A 19,264-nucleotide genomic window follows, 5' to 3' on the forward strand; every position below is an offset into this window, starting at 1 on the left:
GGGTGAGCCCGTAGATGATATCGGGAATGCACTCTCCCATTCAGAATCAGCTGTATAGCCTGTGGCTGTGTAGCTTTAGATAAACTGGGCTCTATAACCACTTCTGCCATCTGACTGTGTTCCCTCGGTTCAGCCCATCCACTTGGAATAGGACCATGGTCTCCTTCTGTGCCCTCAACTGGGCCACACTACTCAGATTGCAAAGACTCAGGCCCAGATTTATACTTGCTTTGTGCCGAATTTGCGTCATTTTGTTTAACGCAAATTTGGCGCAAACCTAACTCCATATGTATACCTTGGTGCTAGACCCATCTAGTGCCAAAGTTTTGGAGTTAAAGTCATTTTTTGCTTGAGGGAAACTACTTTGCGTCAACGAGAAGCAAAGTGGGCGTTTCTGTGCAAAAAAGGATGATATGGCCGTAGCGCCATATTTATCCCCCGTGCTAAATCACTCATGGGGGGAACGGGGCTTTAAATAATGGTGCAAAGCTTGCTTAGCGCCATTATTTAAAGCCTGGATCAGGGCAGGTGTTAGGGGACCTGTGGGCCTATTCCCATGTCAGAGACCATGGAATGGACCCACAAATGCCCTTCCCTAGTCCCAGGGATACCCCCACCCACACCAGAGGGACATCACAGGATGGGGGACCCATCCCAGGTAAGTAAGATAAGTACAGGTAAGTATTTTATATTTCATAAAAAAAAAGTGCCATGGGGGCCCTACTTTGGGCCCCCCTACATGGCACTGGGGCCAATGGTCATGCCCAGGGGACATATGTCCCCTGGGCATGGCCATTTCGGTGGAGGGCATGACTCCTGTCTTTACTAAGACAGGAGTCATGTCCATGGGGTTTTATGTAAAAAAATGATGCTAGTCTGGTTAGAGGCATTTTTATGCCTCTGACGATACTAGCGTCATCCTTTGACGCACAACCACCTGTTCCCGCCACGCCTCCCCCACCAGCTAGCATCCTTTTTCATGACACTAGCCAGGCCTTACTGCTGGCTACCGTCATTCCATTAAAATGATGCCCGTCCGGCAGCGCAGTTTTGCGTGAAAAAGTATAAATCTGGGCCTCAGTGTTCTCACCATGGTGCGCTTTACACTGATGATTCTCCATGGATCTGGTTCAAAAGAAAGCAAGAACCTACTTCCAGGGTTGCAGTCTTGGACAAGCACTTAATATCCCACTTGCAAGCAGACCATGTTGGCTTGCCTATGGCAGATCAGCACATTGTTGCGCTTCTTTCTTCTCTCCCCAATAGCCTCACTTTCAGAATCATTTGGAGACCAGCTAGGTGGTGCCGTGGGGCACTGACCATTAGTGGCATGTGGAGTCTGTCTGTACTCTCATACAAAAGAATACAGCACACACTCCAGATGATTTTGTTGAGCATGGGCAATTTGAATAGTCTTCATCATTGTTCTCATGTACAATTCTACCTCCGCATTAGCCTTCATCTACCATGGTGTGTCCTACAAGTGCTTGATGCTCAGTGACCGAAGATACTCTGCCACTTCATGGCCTTGAAAAACGGGCCCATTGTTTGTTCGCAACTATTGCACCAAACCATGATTGGCTAAGACTTTTCCAATTTCATTTCAGAATTACCTCTTCTGCCACAGTACTTTGAGCCTCTTCTTCCTCTGGATACTTTGAAAAAAATCATCTATGACAACCAGCATGTACCGCCTGTCCAGGAGGGTAAAGAAATCAGCTCTAACTCGCACCCCGAGGTTTTAGTAAGTATTCATAATGATCAACAGGGCCAGAGTGTATGGCACCTCAGTCACATCACACTTGGGACATTCTCTGATTGCTTGTTTCACCCTGTCATCCAGCGAAGAGGAACACTACATGTTGTCCAACCTACTCTTTTTTTTACCATCCCCTGATGACTTCCATGTACTAATTGAAAACGAGACCAAGCCCACATCTATATCTATTAGTATCAAAAAAGATTTTTTTCACATATTCTCAGGTCAAGTCAAATGCCACATTATTCCACAGTCAAATCTTCTTAAAATTATCCATATGTAGAATCAAATACTGATCTATCCATAGCCAACGCGTTTCGTCCTAACTGACTTTTTCAGGGCTAAAGGCATATAAACATATAAAACCACAATTCAATACAAGATTATTTATATGTTCTTAAATATTATACATCTCAAATCTCATTAAACATGTTGAATATCACATGCTAATGTCGCCATGTTCTTATAATAATATTTAATTACAATCAAGGTTATCTTGTAAATCTATATTTCTTACAACAAAATTGTAACAATTTATGATAGAACATATATGTTTTAATCTCTTCTGACATAATTACTATGTGCGCATAGATACTGTTACATTATTCCAACTTACTATTATCACAATCTATAAGATATCTATTTGAATAGCAATTATCTGGCCCAGAGACAGACAAAAGTAAATTTAAATATAAAAACAGAGGCTATTATGTACTATGGTCATTGAGTTGTGGGCAAACCAAATATTACTACCTTTATTTTTTTGTAGAGCTATTGTGTTTAAATGTCAGACAACTTCCCCCTTAATACATGTTATAATGGTCAAAAAATATTATCATATAATTTAGTGGTCATTATAGTGCAATTTTAGATCTAAGCGTCTACGTTTTGTCCATGAAGCAAATGCTTGAATCCATAACAATTATATTAAATGTCTTGATGCAATATACAAAATACTATATATGCCGATGTATTTGCACGTAGATACAGTGTAGCTGCCATGTTGAAATGAATTATCACAACTAGTCTAAAACCGATACAATCCACATGTAACGGGCATTTGATAAACATGATTGAGAGTTATATTCAATAATAAGTTGTTCCATGAACTAATTGAATCACTAGTGTGGCAGGGCAAGGTTGCCGGGTTGTTAAGATGACGCTGAGGTTGCAGGTGTTGTCGGTGAGGGTTGGGGTGTTTCCGAGGGCAGTGGACCACTAGGAATCATTCCAGTTGGAGGGTGTGGAGCTGTGGATGAGGACTTCTGTTTTGTCTGAGTTCAGTTTGAGGCAACTGTCTTTCATCCAGGCGGCGACTGCTTTAATTCCTTTGTGGAAATTGTTCTTGGCTGTGGTTGGGTTGTTGGTAAGGAATACTATCAGTTGGGTGTCGTCTGAGTAGGAAACGATGTTGAGCGCGTGGCTTCTGACGATGGCGGCCAGTGGGGTCATGTAGAGGTTGAAGAGGGTGGGTCTCAGCGAGGATCCTTGGGGGATGCCGCAGCTGATCTTGGTGGCTTCTGAGAGAAGGGGGGGAGTCAGACCTTCTGTGTTCTGCTGATGGGGAACGAGGAGAGCCATTGCAGTGCTGAGTCGTAGATGCCGGCATCATGGAGACGGGTGCGTAGAGTGTCGTGTGAGACTGTGTCAAAGGCGGCAGAAAGGTCCAGGAGGATGAGCGCAACGACCTCGCCTCGGTCGAGGAGGGTTCGGATGTCGTCTGTGGTGGCGAGGAGGGCGGTCTCGGTGCTATGGTTGCTTCTGAATCCTGACTGAGAGGGGTCCAGGATGTTGTTGGCTTCCATGAAGGCGGTGCGTTGCTTGTTGATGGCCTTCTCGACGACTATGGCCAGAAAGGGGAGCAGGGAGATGGGCCAGTAGTTCTTGAGATCTGTCGGGTTGGAGGTGGGTTTCTTCAGTACAAGGTTGATCTCGGCATGTTTCCAACTCTCTGGGAAGGTGGCGGTTTCGAAGGAGCGGTTGATGGTATGCCGGAGTTTGGGTGCGATGATGTCGCTGGCTTTGTTGAAGATGTGGTGAGGGCAGGGGTCAGTGGGTGCTCCTTAGTGGGTGATTGCCATGATGCTGCGGGTCTCATTGTTGGTGATGTTGTTCCAGCGGAGGAGGGCAGGGGGCGCGGTGATGCTTCGGTCGACGGGCTGGTGGCGAGAGTAATGGGGAGACCCTGGGTGGAGAAGCGGTTGTAAATGTCTGCAATCTTGCAGTGGAAGTAGTTGGCGAGGTTTTCGCAGAGTTCTTGCAATGGGGGGATTTCGGTGGAGTTGGAGTTGGGGTTGGTGAACTCTTTGATGATGGTGAAAAGTTCCTTGCTGTTGTGGGCGTTTTTTTATTGATGCGTTGGTACAGGGTGACTTTTTTGGTGGTCCTAATGAGCTGGTAGTGATGTTTGATGGCATTTTTGAAGGTTTCGTGATTTGCAGGGGTCTTGTTGGAGTGCCATTTCCTCTCTAGACGTGTGCAGGCCTGCTTCGATTCTTTGAGTGAAGGGGTGAACCAGTTTGCTTTTTTGTCTGTGCCTCTGTAGTGGGGTGTCTTCAGGGGGGCGAGGGTGTTGGCGCAGTCGATGATCCATTTGTGGAGGTTGTGTGCGGCAGTGTTGACGTCGTCGTTGGCTTGGTGCGGTGTTGTGTTGAGGCTGGCAGTGAGCTGGGCTTCTGTGACCTTGTTCAAATTTCTGTCGGGAAGTTGGGGAGCATGGTGCCGACCGATGGATTTGTTGAAGGTGAAGTGAATGCAGCGGTGGTCGGTCCATTGGAGTTCAGTGATGTGGCTGACTGAGACGTGGTTGCTGGCATAGAAGATGGGGTCCAGTGTGTGACTGGCCGAGTGAGTGGTACAGTGACGAGTTGCTTGTGTCTGAGGTTGGTGAGGTTTTCAATCAGGGTGGTGGAGTTGTTGTCGTTTGGGTTTTCCAGGTGGAACTTGAGGTCCCCCAATAGGATGTAGTCCTTGGATGTGAGAGCGTGGGTGGTGACTAGGTCAGCCATGGTGTCGCAGAATGGGGGTACGGGGGCCCGGCGGCTTGTAGATGAGGGTGCCCCGCAGAGTGGTGTTAGAGTTGGTTTCATAGTTGGTTTCATTCTAAAACTGGAGGAGTGCCATGTTGGTTGTGGAGATTTCGGTGCTGGTGGAGAGGCGTAAGGACTCTTTGTGGACGACAGCGATGCCTCCCCCGTGGCGATTCGTGTGGACTTTGCGGATGATCTTGTAGCCGTCTGGGATGGCGATGTCTGGAGCCAAGGAGGGGTTAAGCCATGACATTCAATGGCGTGCCTGTGGATGGAGCGAATGTTGATCAGGATACATCTGAGGCTGTGATCTGCTTTGTGGGTCCTCGGGGTGGGCTTGAGTGACGGAGGCTGGTGAATTTGCAGTAGCGACAGGTGAAGGGTCTCGTGGTGTTATTTGGAGATGCCTGCTTACAGTTGTTGTCGTGTCCTGGGTTGAGTGTGATGAGTGCTGCTGGCCTGTAGCGGTGGCGGTTGAGAGGTTCATGGGGCCTGGTGCTGGTCGTGGTCGGGACTCAGATGGGTGCACATGGGCGCAGACGGGCACTTCCGGGGGAGCTGCACCTCTCTTGAGTGCCCCCGTTGTACTCTTGTAGTGGCCCTGCGGGATGATACGGAGAACCACCGTCCCGTGCCTCGGATGGCTCTCCATAACAGGATGTCCCCATCGAGTCTGGATGTTCAGGCCAAAGCAAACTGGGACTTCTGGATAGAAATTCAGCATTGGTGTGTTGTGAAACTGGGAAATTAAGAGTATGAAAAGAGAAGGGTTGTAAGGCTAAGAACCACCTCAGAATACGGGGATTGGTATTTTCATGTCTTGCTAGCCAGGTTAAAGGGGTATGGTCAGTTAAGAGCTTAAAGGGTCTGCCCAACAAGTAATACTGTAATGCTTCTACAGCCCATTTACTACAGAGACATTCTTCTTCGATGATGGGACATTTCACTTCCTGGGGTAAGAGTTTGCGACTTATGTAAACAATAGGGTGTAGATGGTCCGACTCATCTGGTTTGGACAAAACCGCACCGAGGCCCCGGTTTGAGGCATCTGTTTGAAGTACAAAAGGTTGTGTATAATTCGGACATTTTAAGATAGGGTCTTCGCAGAGGCAATTTTTTAGGTATTCAAAACTGTTTCTCTCCTCTTCTGTGAGTGCTGATATCTTATCGGTTCTATTAATCCTTAATAGATCTGTTAAGGGGGCAGCCTTGTCTGAAAATTGCGGAATAAACCATCGGTAACACCCCACCAGACCTCACTTCCTTTTTTGTGGTGGAGGAATCTATTGCTTTGATTGCTTGAACCTTTTCTAACTGTGGTTTAATGGTTCCCTTTAAGATGGTATACCCTAGGTATTTAATGGAGTCTCTGGCCAAATGGCATTTCTCTGGGTTTGCTGTTAAGCCGGGCTGCCTTAAGGTATTTAAGACATGTTGTAGGTGCTGTATGTGAGAACTCCAAGAGGGGCTATGAATCACAATGTCATCCAAATAAGCAGCTGCGTAGTGTTTATGTTTCTGTAACAGAAGATCCATTAGTCTCTGAAAAGTAGCTGGAGCACTGTGTAACCCAAAAGGCATCACTTTGAAGTGATACAAACCTGAGGGGGTGGAAAAGGCTGTTTTTACACTGTCTTTATCCGCTAGTGGTACCTGCCAATATCCTTTGGTTAGATCCAGAGTTGACAGGTACTGTGCTGTTCCTAATCGTTCAATTAACTCATTGACATGTGACATGGGCTATGAGTCGAACTTGGAGATGGCGTTTAACTGTCGAAAATCAATACAGAATCGGACACTGCCGTCCGGTTTCAGAACTAAGACAACAGGTGAACGCTAGGGGCTTTGGGAAAGTTCAATAATCCCACTTTGTAGCATTTTAGTCACTTCCTCTTCTACTGCTACTCTTCTAGCCTCAGGGATACTGTAGGGCCTGAGCTTGACCACTTTTCTTGGCTCTGTCCATATCTTATGTTGGATAACAGTAGTTTTCCAAGGGGTAGGCAAAAATGCATCTGTTTTTAATTACTTCCAATATTTGTTATATTTAGTTTTTTTGCTAATTGTTTTCTATCAGGGGTATTGTTCCCTGGGCATTTGGGTTGGTGTGGGGGAAATGGATTTCAAGGGGCTGTGTTAGATTGATGAGAAAGAGAGCTAGTCCTTCCAGTTAGGGATTTTCTTCTTCTGCCACCCATCCTTTTAGGTGGTTAATGTGGAATATTTGTCCACTTCTTCTAGTGTTTGGTATCTCTATTCTGTATGTTACTGGAGTGATACATTCCTGGACTTTATTGGGTCCCTACCATTTTTCCACAAGCTTTTTATCGGTAGTGGGGAGCAATATAAGCACTTGGCTACCAATAGGTAGCTCTCTATGTTTACTAGTTTGGTTGTGTTAGACCTGGCATTCTTGGCGTGGTCTCCCCTGTCTTTTTTGCCTCTGTTTCCCATGTTTTGACTATGTGCTCGACTCTGTTTTTGCTGTTTTTGGTACTCTAGGCACTTTACCACTGCTGACCAGTGCTAAAGTGCAAGTTCTCCTGTGTAAATTATATGTGGCTTATCCCTGATTGGTATATTTCATTTAGTAGTAAGTCCCTAGTAAAGTGCACTAGAGGTGCCCAAGGCCTGTAAATCAAATGCTACTAGTGGGACTGCAGCACTGGTTGTGCCACCCACATGAGTAGCCCTGTAAACATTGCTCTGACCTGCCACTGCAGTGTCTGTGTGCAGTCTTGCACTGCCAATTCGACTTGGCAAGTGTACCCACTTGCCAAGCCTAAATCTTCCCTTTGCCTACATGTAAAGTACCCCTAATTTTAGCCCTAGGTAGCCCCATGGGCAGGGTGCAGTGTATGTTAAATGTGGGACATGTACCAGTGTGTTTTACATGTCCTAACAGTGAAATACTGCTAAACTCAGCTTTCACAGTTGCAAGGCCTATGTCCCTCATAAGTTAACATGGGGGCTGCCCTTAAATAATATTTAAGTGTAGATTCCCTTTGGTAGCAGATAGAAATGTGGAGTTTGGTGTCTCTGAACTCACAATTGAACAATACATCTTTTGGTAAAGTTGTTTTTTAAATTGTCAGTTTGAAAATGCCCCTTTTAGAAAGTGGGCAATTTCTTGCTTAAACCATTCTGTGACTCTGCCTGTTTGTGGATTCCCTGTCTGGGTCAGACTGACAGTTGGGTTGGTGTGAATTTCCTGTAGACAGTGAGACAACGGGAGCAGGGGAGTAGCCTGCATATCTTGATGGGCCATCTGAACTAGAGTGGCGGGAGGAGTGGTCACCCCTGAATGGGCTGTGCCTGCCCTCTCACAGTGCAGTCTCCAAACCCCTGGTGTAAGTCTGGAGCCTGGCCCAGGCAAGCCAGGATCTTACAAACAAGAGAGACTTTTCTTTGAAGTTTGCCTACTTCAAAGGCAGAAAGGGGTATAAGGATAGGACCCAAACCCCTGAAAATTAGATCACTGCTGGATTCAAGAGGAACCTCTGCCAAGGAGAAGTGCTGTCCCTGTCTGTGACTTTGCTTTGTTGGGCTATCCTGCAGTTGCTGCTTCTGCTTGTGAAAGGGGACAAAGACTGGACTTAATTATGCATTCCTGCTTGAGAAGAATCTCCAAGGGCTTGAATGGAGCTTGCCTCCTGTTGTTGAAGTCTCAGGGCCATCAAAGACTTCTCTCTGCCAGCACTTGGATTCTCTGGTGAGACTCGTGCCCTGCCAAGTGGTGCCCCATCCAGTACCTGGGCCCTTGAAAGGTGAAGCTGGTGGAAAAGGACTGAAATTTACGCAATCACCGCCGTGCTGGGAAATTTTCCACGCACCATCTGCAACGCGGCTGATAAGCGACGCACTGCCGGTCTCGTGGCTGAAATCTACACTCCGTCTGCATTGCGGCTGGAAGATTGAGGCATCGCAGCTGGAGAGACGACGTGCAACACTCGCTAGCGGCTGCTGATAACAGCACAAAACCCACACAGCGAGGTTTCCTGACACCGTGCGACCGGATTTCAGATGCATCAACATCTCTGGGTGTGAAAATTCGACGCAAAGCCTGCCCGGACCTAAGGTGCCCGTTCGGAAATCGTCACATCACTCTCTTGCAAGGGAGAAAAACGATGCATCGCCAACCCGACCGGAAAAAGAAACGACGCATGGCCTTACTTGCAAGTAAAGAATCAATGCATCTCTGACTTTTCTGATGCACGCTTGCCCATGCAGCTTTACTTTTGATGCAAACCAGGTACTTTGTGTAACAACAGCATTTTCACTGTTTTTTAGGATTGAGACTCTTATTCTTTTTAAAATTCATATCTTGATTTGTGTATGTTGGATTTTTGTTGATTTGGTCTTGTTTTGATTTAGATAAATATTACCTATTTTTCTAAACTGGTGTGGTGTCCATTTTGTAGTCTTTTTCACATACTACTGTGTGCGTTGGTACGAATATACTATACACATTGTTTCTGGGGTTAAGCCTTTGTGCTCTTGCCAAGCTACCAAGGGGGTGAGTGGGGATAACCCAGGTGTGTTTCTCCCTTACCCTGACTAGAGTGAGGGTCCCTCCTGGGACAGAGTGCAAACTGTCTGCCAACCAGAGACCCCATTTCTAACAGGTTGTATAGGCGTTGTTGTTTATCCAGACTGGCTTGGAGATGGTGGGGGACTTTGTCCCAAAGGGCACCTAGTGTATGTTTAAGGTCCCTAGTATGTTCTAAAAGATCCTTGCCTTTGTCTTCCTCCTCCTCTCACTGTTTGGCTGCCATGTCTAACAAGGTTGCCTACCGAAAACCATGTCGAAAGGGCTATATCCTGTAGATGACTGAACATGCGTGCGTAATGAGTAAAGCACTAACAGACATTTCCTTCCCAGTCTCTTCCAGCATTGGAAATTGTTTTTTTAAGGAGGGACTTGATGGTATGATTATACCTTTCAACTAAACCATCAGTTTGTGTCTCTCAAGTGTTTAATATCCAGCAATTGACAGACTTCGGTCATCAGTTTAGACATAAAGGGCATCCCTTGATCGGTCAACAGTTCTTTAGGGAACCCCACCCTAGAAAAAAACTCAACTATGTCTAAGCTATAGTTTTGGTGGTCATGCTTTTCAGGGGAACTGCTTCTGGATATCGTGTTGCATTATCAACTAAGACTAGGATATACTGGTACCCTTTACTGGAGGTTACTAAAGGGCCTACCAGATCCATGCCTACTCGTGAAAAAGGTACTTCTATGATTGGGTGGGGCTGTTGTTGAGCTCCGGTAGATTATGGGGAGTAGATAGTAAGCAACGTGTGCACGAAGCACAATGTTATTGGATGTCTGAATAGACACTGGGCCAATAAAAGCAGGACAACAGGTATTTCTAGGTCTTCTGTCTACCATAATGTCCTCCTCCTGTTTTCTCATGAGCTAACTGGAGGACATGTGGTATGGTACTATTAGTTGTTTCTTATACCCTTCGAGGGTTTTATGTTTCTATATAAAAGCCTATGTGTCTCTCAAAATAACACTCATACCTGATCAGATGGGTCTCGGACTACTTGGGCCCAGGCACGTCTCAACGTGGGGTCTTTCCTCTGAGATAGCTGGAAATTGCAGTGGTTTTCTTCCAAGGCTGGTTATGAGGAGGAGAAGGATCACAGGTTAGCAGGGGTTTTATCAGATACATTTCCCCAAGTCTTTGTTGTGTCTATTTCAAAAGGTCCCCACTTGCTGCTATCTAACTGATCGGACAGAGGTCTCTCTATAGGCTGTGTATAAGGGGGTTGTATATTAGATGCCTTTTCTACTAAGGAAGCAAACTCTTGTTAGTCAGTCCCGACCACTAGGTCTTCCATGAGCTGGGGTATTTCCCCCACTCTTAATCGCTCCTTTCATCCCCTCCATTCTAGGTCTACCAACGCCACCGGATATGTTCTTATCTCCCCATGTACACAGTTAATGGTGGCTTTTTCATTCTCCCTCCACAGATGGGGTCGCACGTAGGCCGCATTCACCACAGAATGTCTACAGCCTGAGTCTACAAGAGCCATCACCCGCCTATTGTTCAACAAAAGCTCAATCAGATAACCTGGCGGTTTGGTAGTGGTTAGGAATACCCCTACGTCCATGGGTTGGTTGTTTTTGAGGACAGTGCAGTGCAATATATCCCCAATCCCCGTACTGGAGACACTGAGGGGTGTGCTGTATGTCCTTTCGACTAGGATGTTCCCATCTAGGACCTCCGGGATTCCCTTGCAGTGGGATGTGTAACCTAACAAGGGCTTTTCCTCCTCCATGACTACTGGCTGAGCCCCCAGGAGCCCCTGGTTTTTGTTCATAACAGTGATGCAACACACAAGCTAAGTCTATTGCTTTTTGGGTCATTATTTCTTTGTCCTGTCATATCCAGACACGCATGTTTAGGGGGAGAGCCTCAAGGAACTGTTCCAAAAGCTCTTTGTCAAATAGCTCTTCCTTGGAGGACTCATAGGGTTGTAGCTATTTGAGTGCTAAATCCTGGATCCCGTAAAAGAGTGCCCTGGGATTTTCAGATGTTACCCACTTGTCTTTCCTAAACTTCACTCTATAGTGTTCTTTATCATAACCCAGTCTTTCCAATATAGCTGTCTTAACTTCTAAATATGGGGTCTCTCCCCCTGGATTGACAGCCTGATATGCTGTCTGTAGTTCCCCTGCTAGTAAAGGGGCTATGTATTGACCCCATCTTTCTTTTGGCTGGGCTGCAGAGGAAGCTACCCTCTCAAAATTAATTAAAAAACCATTGGGATCTTCCCCCATCTGGTACTTTTGTAACACTGAACTCGGGACAGAGGGATGTACTTTGGAACTGACAGTAGTTTCAGACAACTTCTGTATAGCGTTCTCATGTACCAGTTGGTTATTGGTTATCAGAGTTGATTGTAACTTCAGGGGTTCTTGTAACTGATCCGTTCTTTCTGGGACGTATGCACTTGCTCCTCCATTACCAGTTGTAAGTGCCTTTGCCCTTCGGCTAACTGTCGAATTACGTCCTCCATGCCGCTTGGGCTTATCCAGCTATATCAGTCCCTGCTCAGGCGGCACTGTGGCAGGGCAAGGTTGCCGGATTGTTCGCCAAGTGAAGATGGCATGAATTCCAAATACCCTTATAGGGGTGTAGGGGGCTACTCCCTGGGTGATGATGTGCCAGATAAATGAAGATTAGACTTAGAGTATGTCTTTAGGACCAAAGTTTATTTTATTCTCAGTTTCTTTTTCTTTTCAGGTTAATGTAGGTGGCTGTGAGGATAACATCCTTCTTACATTCCTCTTGGTCTCTCCCCTTTTAGATTTCCAGAAGGTGGTAATGATCCAGGTCTCCATCAAAGGGAAGAAGATAAAGAGGACTCGTGGTCAGGTAAGTGAGTAAGATATGTATTTTAAGACTAATTATTTAGGGAGGGGGAAGAAGGGTCCTGTGCATGTGAGAGAAGGGTGATAGGGTTGTGACCAATCCTACAAATACCCTGTGAGAATGCTTGTGCGGCTATGGGATATCACCCTTAGGTAGCCTCTCCTCTCTGTGCACTGTCTTGCCCTCCCCATTTTCCCGTTCTCTTGGGCCACCAATGCCAGCCCTGGCCACGTACCTAGTCAAGCCACGTCCCTCCTGAGACGTGGCTGGAGAAATCGTGGTGGTTTGGGGCTCTGGGGCTCTTTCTTGGGGAGTCTCCGTTGTCGCTGGAATCCTTCGTCCCTCTGTCTCCACCTTTTCGTCTGCTCTCAGTGGGTTTGGCGATATCAACTTCTCCTCTCTCTCCACGTCTTCTTCCTCCTGTTTCTGCTGCCGCGCTGTCTCCTTTATACCAGTGTCCATCTCCAGATGCTCTGTGTCCTTGTTCAGCTTCCCCGCATTTGCGCTCACCTTCTGGGCCATCTGCACCCGAGGGGAACTTCTGGGGGAGAGAAGCACCTCTCCTGAGTGCCCCGGGGTACTCTTGTAGCGGCCCTTGGGGATGATATGGAAAAACGCGACCTCATGCCTTGGACAGCTCTTTGTAACAGCTAGCAACACTAGCCAAACCCCTTACAAAAGATACCCTTCTGAGGTGACCAGTTCATGCCTCACATTGTGAAGGGAAGTTAAGGTTTGCTATGCTTTCACAGTTCATAAAGACCAACTACCTTTGAGAATGACCCAATTTCCTGTATGCACCGCTTCCAGTGCCAAATGTAAACAGCATCTTGGGTGATGACGTTTATAATCTTAGGGAGAGCTAAATTGTCAAGCTTTCCACACCCAGCACACCACCTACTAGTAGCAGGGCATTCTCTTGGTTGAGGAAGCGACCCCCCTCAGTGCTGGTCATTCTTCTTCCTTGGGCCTCCCCTTTTGTGATTTGGTTAACTGGTTCACACTTGATGGGCTTATTCACCACTGATTCCATAAGCGAGTTTGTGGCTTTCCACAGTTCCTTGGGTCACCCCAGTGTGAGAATGTCTTGCAATAGCTTCCCATATTCTTGTAATGTTTGTTCAGTCAGTTTTGCTGATTCAAACCCTTTTATGATCTGTTCTTGAATCACTTTGTTTTCGTCTTGAAATGTGCATAGGAGTCAATGGATTCTTATAGATCTTGCAGAGCTTTCCACAACAAGAATCTCTCATAATCAAGGTTGGGCATAAGCACAACAATGGTTGAGCACAGCAATGCTAGTGGCAAGCATGTGGAGAGGGCCTTCCTCCAACAAAGTTCAAGGGAATTTATACATGGCTGCCCCTGACAGGTGAAAGAACAGGAAGCATTTACGGTTTTGCAGTGAAATATATGTCCAATATATGTCCAGGTGCTTCACCCACAGCTTATACTTTAGAGCCTGCGCCAAGGGTGGGCATGCAATAATAAATGGTTCAATGGCTGGTATGGCAGCCATTTAAATGGCAGTGCCTTCGGCATCCAGCAATAGGAATTACTCCAGCAGGTGTCTTGTGTATCTGTAACACTCTGATTACCCTCCCTCAGCAGGTCGCTGCTCTCACTATCCCCTTCACAGTAGCCAGCCACCCTTTTCACAGGGTCGTAGTTTCAGTTACTCAGGACTGTGTCGGGATGAACAGATTTACAGCAAATCTCAAAAAGCATGCTTTCTGGACCATGGGCTAACTTTCTGCCAAATGTGGTGTCATTCCGTCCAGCGGTCCGGCCTGTAGTCGTGTTCAAAATCCCTATGGGAATTAACAGTGGAAACGCACGCTTGACGAATCACCCTGAAAATTACAATGCACAATAAGACACATAGGACACTTTTTATTTGTGGAAAAGTTCATGAAGATTCGTCAAATGGTGCCAAAGTTATAGGCAAGTCAAAAAACCCTTTTCCTATGATAACTAGGTCCTAACTATAACTACCTACTGGCTAGTATATATATATATATATATATATATATATATATATATATATATATATATACACACACATGTTTAAAAAAAAACATAGAAATTCACTGAAAAAAACAAAGGTTACAGGGACGTTATAGTTAGGTTCACATTTTAAACGTACAAAACCATAGAGATTCACCATTTAGAGTTATCTCAAGTAACCATAACTCATGCACTAAGGTAACTATAACTTGCGCCCCCACCATGCACAGTTTTTTTTGTCAAAAATATTACTGCACATATTACATGGATATTATCAATGATGTTATCAAAGATGTCATGAGTGTCATAATTTGTGGGGTAAATAGCAGTGCACGGTGAGGGCGCAAGTTATAGTTGTCTTAGAGCCAAGTTATAGTTACATGAGATAGCTCTAACTAAAACAGGTGAATTTCTATAGTTTTGTATGTTTAAAATGTGAGTTTAACTAAAACTTCCCTGTAACCTTTGTTTTTTTTAATTGAATTTCCTAACTGTAATGTCCCTGTAACTTTTGGCTGTTTGAGTGAATTTCTATGTTTTTTTTAAATTTAAAGTCATTTTCATTACTATACGTTAATCCAACCACCACCTTGCACAGCCTTTGGAAGTGTGTGGCGGAAGTTGGCCACATGGCCTGGCCTGTGGCCAGATGCCCCAGCGAACCCCCTAGCCACCCAACCCCATGCCGTGCAAGGCCTTTGTCGGTGCATGCCAGGAGTTGGCCGCGGCCTGTCTCTTTGGGAGTGAGAATAGGTGTGACTGGGTGTATCTGGGTGTGGGAGTGGCTGTAAGAGTGTCTCTCTGGGTGTGAGAGTGGGTTCGTCGTGTCTTGTTGGGTCCGTGAGTGGGGGCGTCAGTGTCTATGTGGGTTTGTGAGTGGGTGCATGAGGGTTTCAGTGCCTCTGTGAGTGGGTGTGTGAGGGTCTGATTGGTTCTGTGAGTGGGTGTGTGAATGTATGAGTGGGTCTGTGAGAGGGTGCGTAAGGGTTTGAGTGGGTGTGTGAGTGGGAGAAAGAGATTGAAAGAGAGGGAGAAGGAGAAAGATAGAGGGTTGTTTAGGCTTTGATGAATTATATACCTACAATGAGATATTTCTGAATAAATTGAAAGAAAAATGTATTTGTCAGTTAAAAAGAGAGCCATCACCTTTCAGTATGAACTTTATCTGTTGAAGTTTAAAAGAAATTAAAGAAGGAAAATGAACACGGGCACACTTGGAGTAGAGCCCTCAACTTTCAGGTCTGTGTTAAACTTGGCATCCTTGGCGTGGTCTCCCCTAACTTTTAGCCTCTGTTTCTTAGGTTGTTGATGTGTGCTGGACTCTGTTTTTGCTGTTTCTGTTACTCTGGGCACTTTACCACTGCTATCCAGTGCTAAAGTGCAAATGCTCCTATATCAAATGTGTATGTAATTGGCTTTCCATGATTGGCATATTTGATTTACTAGTAAGTCCCTAGTACAGTGCACTAGAGGTGCCCAGGGCCTGTAAATCAAATGCTACTAGTGGGCCTGCAGCACTGGTTGCGCCACCCACATTAGTAGCCCTGTAAACATGGCTCAGACCTGCCACTGCAATGTCTGCTGTGTGCAGATTTTATCTGCCAATTCAACTTGGCAAGTGTACCTACTTGCCAGGCCTAAACCTTCCCTTTTCTTACATGTAAGACACCCATAAGGTAGGCCCTAGGTAGCCCAATGGGCAGGGTGCATTGTATCTTTAAGGTAGGACATATACTAATGTGTTTTACATGTACTGACAGTGAAATACAGCTAAATTTGCTTTTCACTGTTGCAAGGCCTATCTCTCTCATAGGTTAACATGGGGGCTGCCTTTAAATATGATTAAAGCGTAGATTCCCTTTGGGAGCTGATAGACATGTGGAGTTTGGGGACTCTGAGCTCACAATTTAAAAATATATATTTTAGTGAAGTTGGTTTTGAGATTGTGTGTTTGAAAATGCCACTTTTAGAAAGTATGCATTTTCATGCTTAAACCATTCTGTGACTGACTGTTTGTGGGTTCCCTGTCTAGGTCAGTTTGACAGTTGGGCGGTTTGCACCTCTCTCTAGATAGTGACACAAAGGGAGCTGGGGTGTAGCCCTCATATCCTGATGAGCCATCTGTGCTGGGAGGGAGGGGAGGAGTGGTCACTTACACCTGAAAGGGCTGTGCCTGCCCTCACACAATGCAGTCTCCAACCCCCTGGTGTGTGTCTGGGGCCTGACCTGGGCAAGGCAGGATTTCACAAACAAGAGAGACTTTCCCTTTTAAGTAGGCCTACTTAGAAGGGAGAACTGGGTATAAGAAGGGCACCCAAACCCCTGTAAATTAGATCACTTCTGGAAATCAAGAGGAGCCTCTGCCTGGAGAAGAGCTGAAGAGCTGGGAAGTGCTGCCCTGCCTGTGACTGTGCTTTGTGGACCTATCCTGCAGTTGCTGCATGGACTTTGTTGTGCATTCCTGCTTGTGTAGAAATCTCCAAGGGCTTGTCCTGAGCTTGCCTTCTGTTGTTAAATTCTCAGGGCCATCAAAGACTTCCCCTTCCAGCACCTGGACTCTCTGCTGAGACTCCAAGTGGTGCCCTATCCAGTTCCTGGGGCCTTGGAAGGTGAAGCTGGCAGACCAAGACTGAAAATCCACGCACAGACCACCGCACAGGGAAAATTTTGACACACCTTCTGAGACGTGGCTGAGAAGTGACGCGACGCCGGCTTCGCAGCAGAAATCGAAACTCCACCTGCATCATGGCTGGAAGATCGACACAAGCAGTTGGAGAAACGATGCGCAACACCCGCTGACGGAGGCTGATATCGTTGTAACCCAGATAGCACGGTTCTGCTGATACCGTGCAGCAGGATTTTCTATGTAAACCTTGCTGGGTGCGGAAAAACAACGCAAGGTCTGCCCGGACCCAAGCGCTTGCCTGGATTGACGCATTGCTCTCCTGTGGAGAGGAAACATTACGCACACCGACCCAACCGGGGGAGGAGAAAGACGCACAGTCTAGCTTGCGGTTGAGAAATCGACACATCGACAGCCTTTTCCGACACACACTCGCCCTTGCGTGCTATTTTGACGCTACCCAGGTACTTTTCAATGCTAAAAGTGTTTTTACTGTGTTCTCGAGGATTTAAGAGTTTTAAAGTTAATAACTTGACTTGTGTATGTTGGATTATTGTCGTTTTGGTCTTGTTTTGTTTAGATAAATATTACCTATTTTTCTAAACCTGTGTTGTAATTTTGTAGTGTTTTCACTGAGTTACTGTGTCTGTTGGTACAAATACTTTACACCTAGACTGTAAAGTTAAGCCTTCCTGCTTGTGCCAAGCTACCAAGGGAGTGAGCGGGGGTTAACTGAGGGTGATTCTCCTTTACCCTGACTAGAGTGAGTGTCCTTGCTTAGACAGGGGGTAACCTGACTGCCAACCAAAGGCCCCATTTCTAACAGTCTGTGACCTTAAACTTTAAGCCATAGGTGACTCCTTACTGTGAAGCTTCCATGACATGCCTGTGACAGTCAACCCACGCTTGTGATTGGAAACAAATGTGAATGTTACATCACTAGGAAGGTTTGACAGTCAAAACACCAGTAAATAAAGAAACACACTGTCAAGTGATACTAGGATTTTAACCTTCAGTCTACTCAGTGACAGCACAATACGTTAACCATTAGGCCAGAAGTGACTATGTTGTGCTCTGTATCCAAAGGTAACTATAACATTCGTACTAAGCATCTTGCTAGTCTAACTCTTTGAAGTCATTGCATGGAGAGACCGTTGCATGACAATCTCTCTCTCTCCCATCCCATTATGGGATGGGATGGGATGGCGAGAGCGAGAGAGAGAGAGAGAGAGAGAGAGAGAGAGAGAAGAGAGAGAGAGAGAGAGAGAGAGAGAGAGAAAGAAAGAAAGAAAGAAAGAAAGAAAGAAAGAAAGAAAGAAAGAAAGAAAGAAAGAAAGAAAGAAAGAAAGAAAGAAAAGCCTCAAGGTCCTCACGGTCCTAGCTGGCTCTCTGCTTCTTGGGGGAGCTGGCATTGCTCCTCCAAGCAGGGAACTGCTTTTAATAACAGCTCCCTGCTTGTGGGAGAAATGTTTCATCTGTCTTCCCCACACATATATTTTTATGCATGGAAGACAGATGAAAACTCTGCTTTCTGCAAGTAAGCCCTGTTTGACAGCTCTCACTTGCAGAAAGCGGATTTTGTTTGCTTTTGCTTGGTGGGAGTGGTCTGCCCGGGACATTGCAGGAGCTGGCCCCGGGGGCTGGCAGTTCCCAGGGTGGTCCCCGGGACTTCAGGGGTCTGCAACAGACCCTTTTCTTTTTTTTTATGTTTGCCCCAGGGAGCTAGTGGTCCCCGGGGCTGCAGGAGTCCTAAACACACCTCCTTTTTTTATGTTTGTCCCAGGGAGATTGTGGTCCCCCGGTCTGCGGGCGTGCAGCTCCCCACACTCAAATAAAAGGAAGCCCTGAGGAGGTGGTGGCCTCTGGGGCTACGGGGGTGGGGCGAGCACCCGTCTGCATTAAATGAAAAAATAACCCGTGGGGAGGTGCAGTCTCCAGGGCACTGAAAAGCCCAAGAGGGGGGGCCTGTGCATCCCCTCCTTATTTTTTCATTTGCCCACGGGAACTGACCCACCCAGGGGGCTTAAATAAAAAAAGCACTGGAACCTGCACCTTTTGTTAAATATTTTTTTGCTGTGTGTTTCACAATTGTGCCATAAAAAATGCTTTTTTGCCCTGGCTGGGTCTCTATGGGACCCCAGCACCAGAGCTAAGGGGTCAGGGTGTCCCTAGCATGGCCCCTTTTCTTTTTTTTAAATTTTAAGCTGAGTCCCATGATGGCTGCCAACACTTCCTGGCTGAAGTGTTGGCAGCCAGTCAGAGCTGTGCATTTCCCTGCATGAACTCGTCATTACTCACGAAGTCATCGCGGCCAGAGATATACATATTTGGATTTCCTTAAATTTCTCAAATTTGGTGTAATTCCGTCCAGTGCTTCGGGCTGTAGTCGTGTTCAAATGTCCTATGGGAATTAACATTGGAAACACAACTTTTTTGACCCCTCTCCCTCTTTCTCGGC

At 46.2% G+C, this 19,264-nt stretch overlaps 1 protein-coding gene across 2 annotated transcripts in view; it reads left to right on the forward strand.

The window, feature by feature from the left end:
* RRAGC (Ras related GTP binding C) overlaps positions 1-19,264 on the forward strand; it is a 118,791-nt gene that overhangs the window by 6,344 nt on the left and 93,183 nt on the right. For both annotated transcript variants that reach the window (XM_069223965.1, XM_069223967.1), the window contains exons 2-3: positions 1,608-1,744; positions 12,112-12,179. The gene's annotated coding sequence lies outside the window, so the exon portion shown is untranslated. The remainder of the gene's footprint in view (positions 1-1,607; positions 1,745-12,111; positions 12,180-19,264) is intronic.

Source organism: Pleurodeles waltl, chromosome 3_1, assembly GCF_031143425.1.
Source record: "Pleurodeles waltl isolate 20211129_DDA chromosome 3_1, aPleWal1.hap1.20221129, whole genome shotgun sequence".
NCBI lineage: Eukaryota > Metazoa > Chordata > Amphibia > Caudata > Salamandridae > Pleurodeles > Pleurodeles waltl.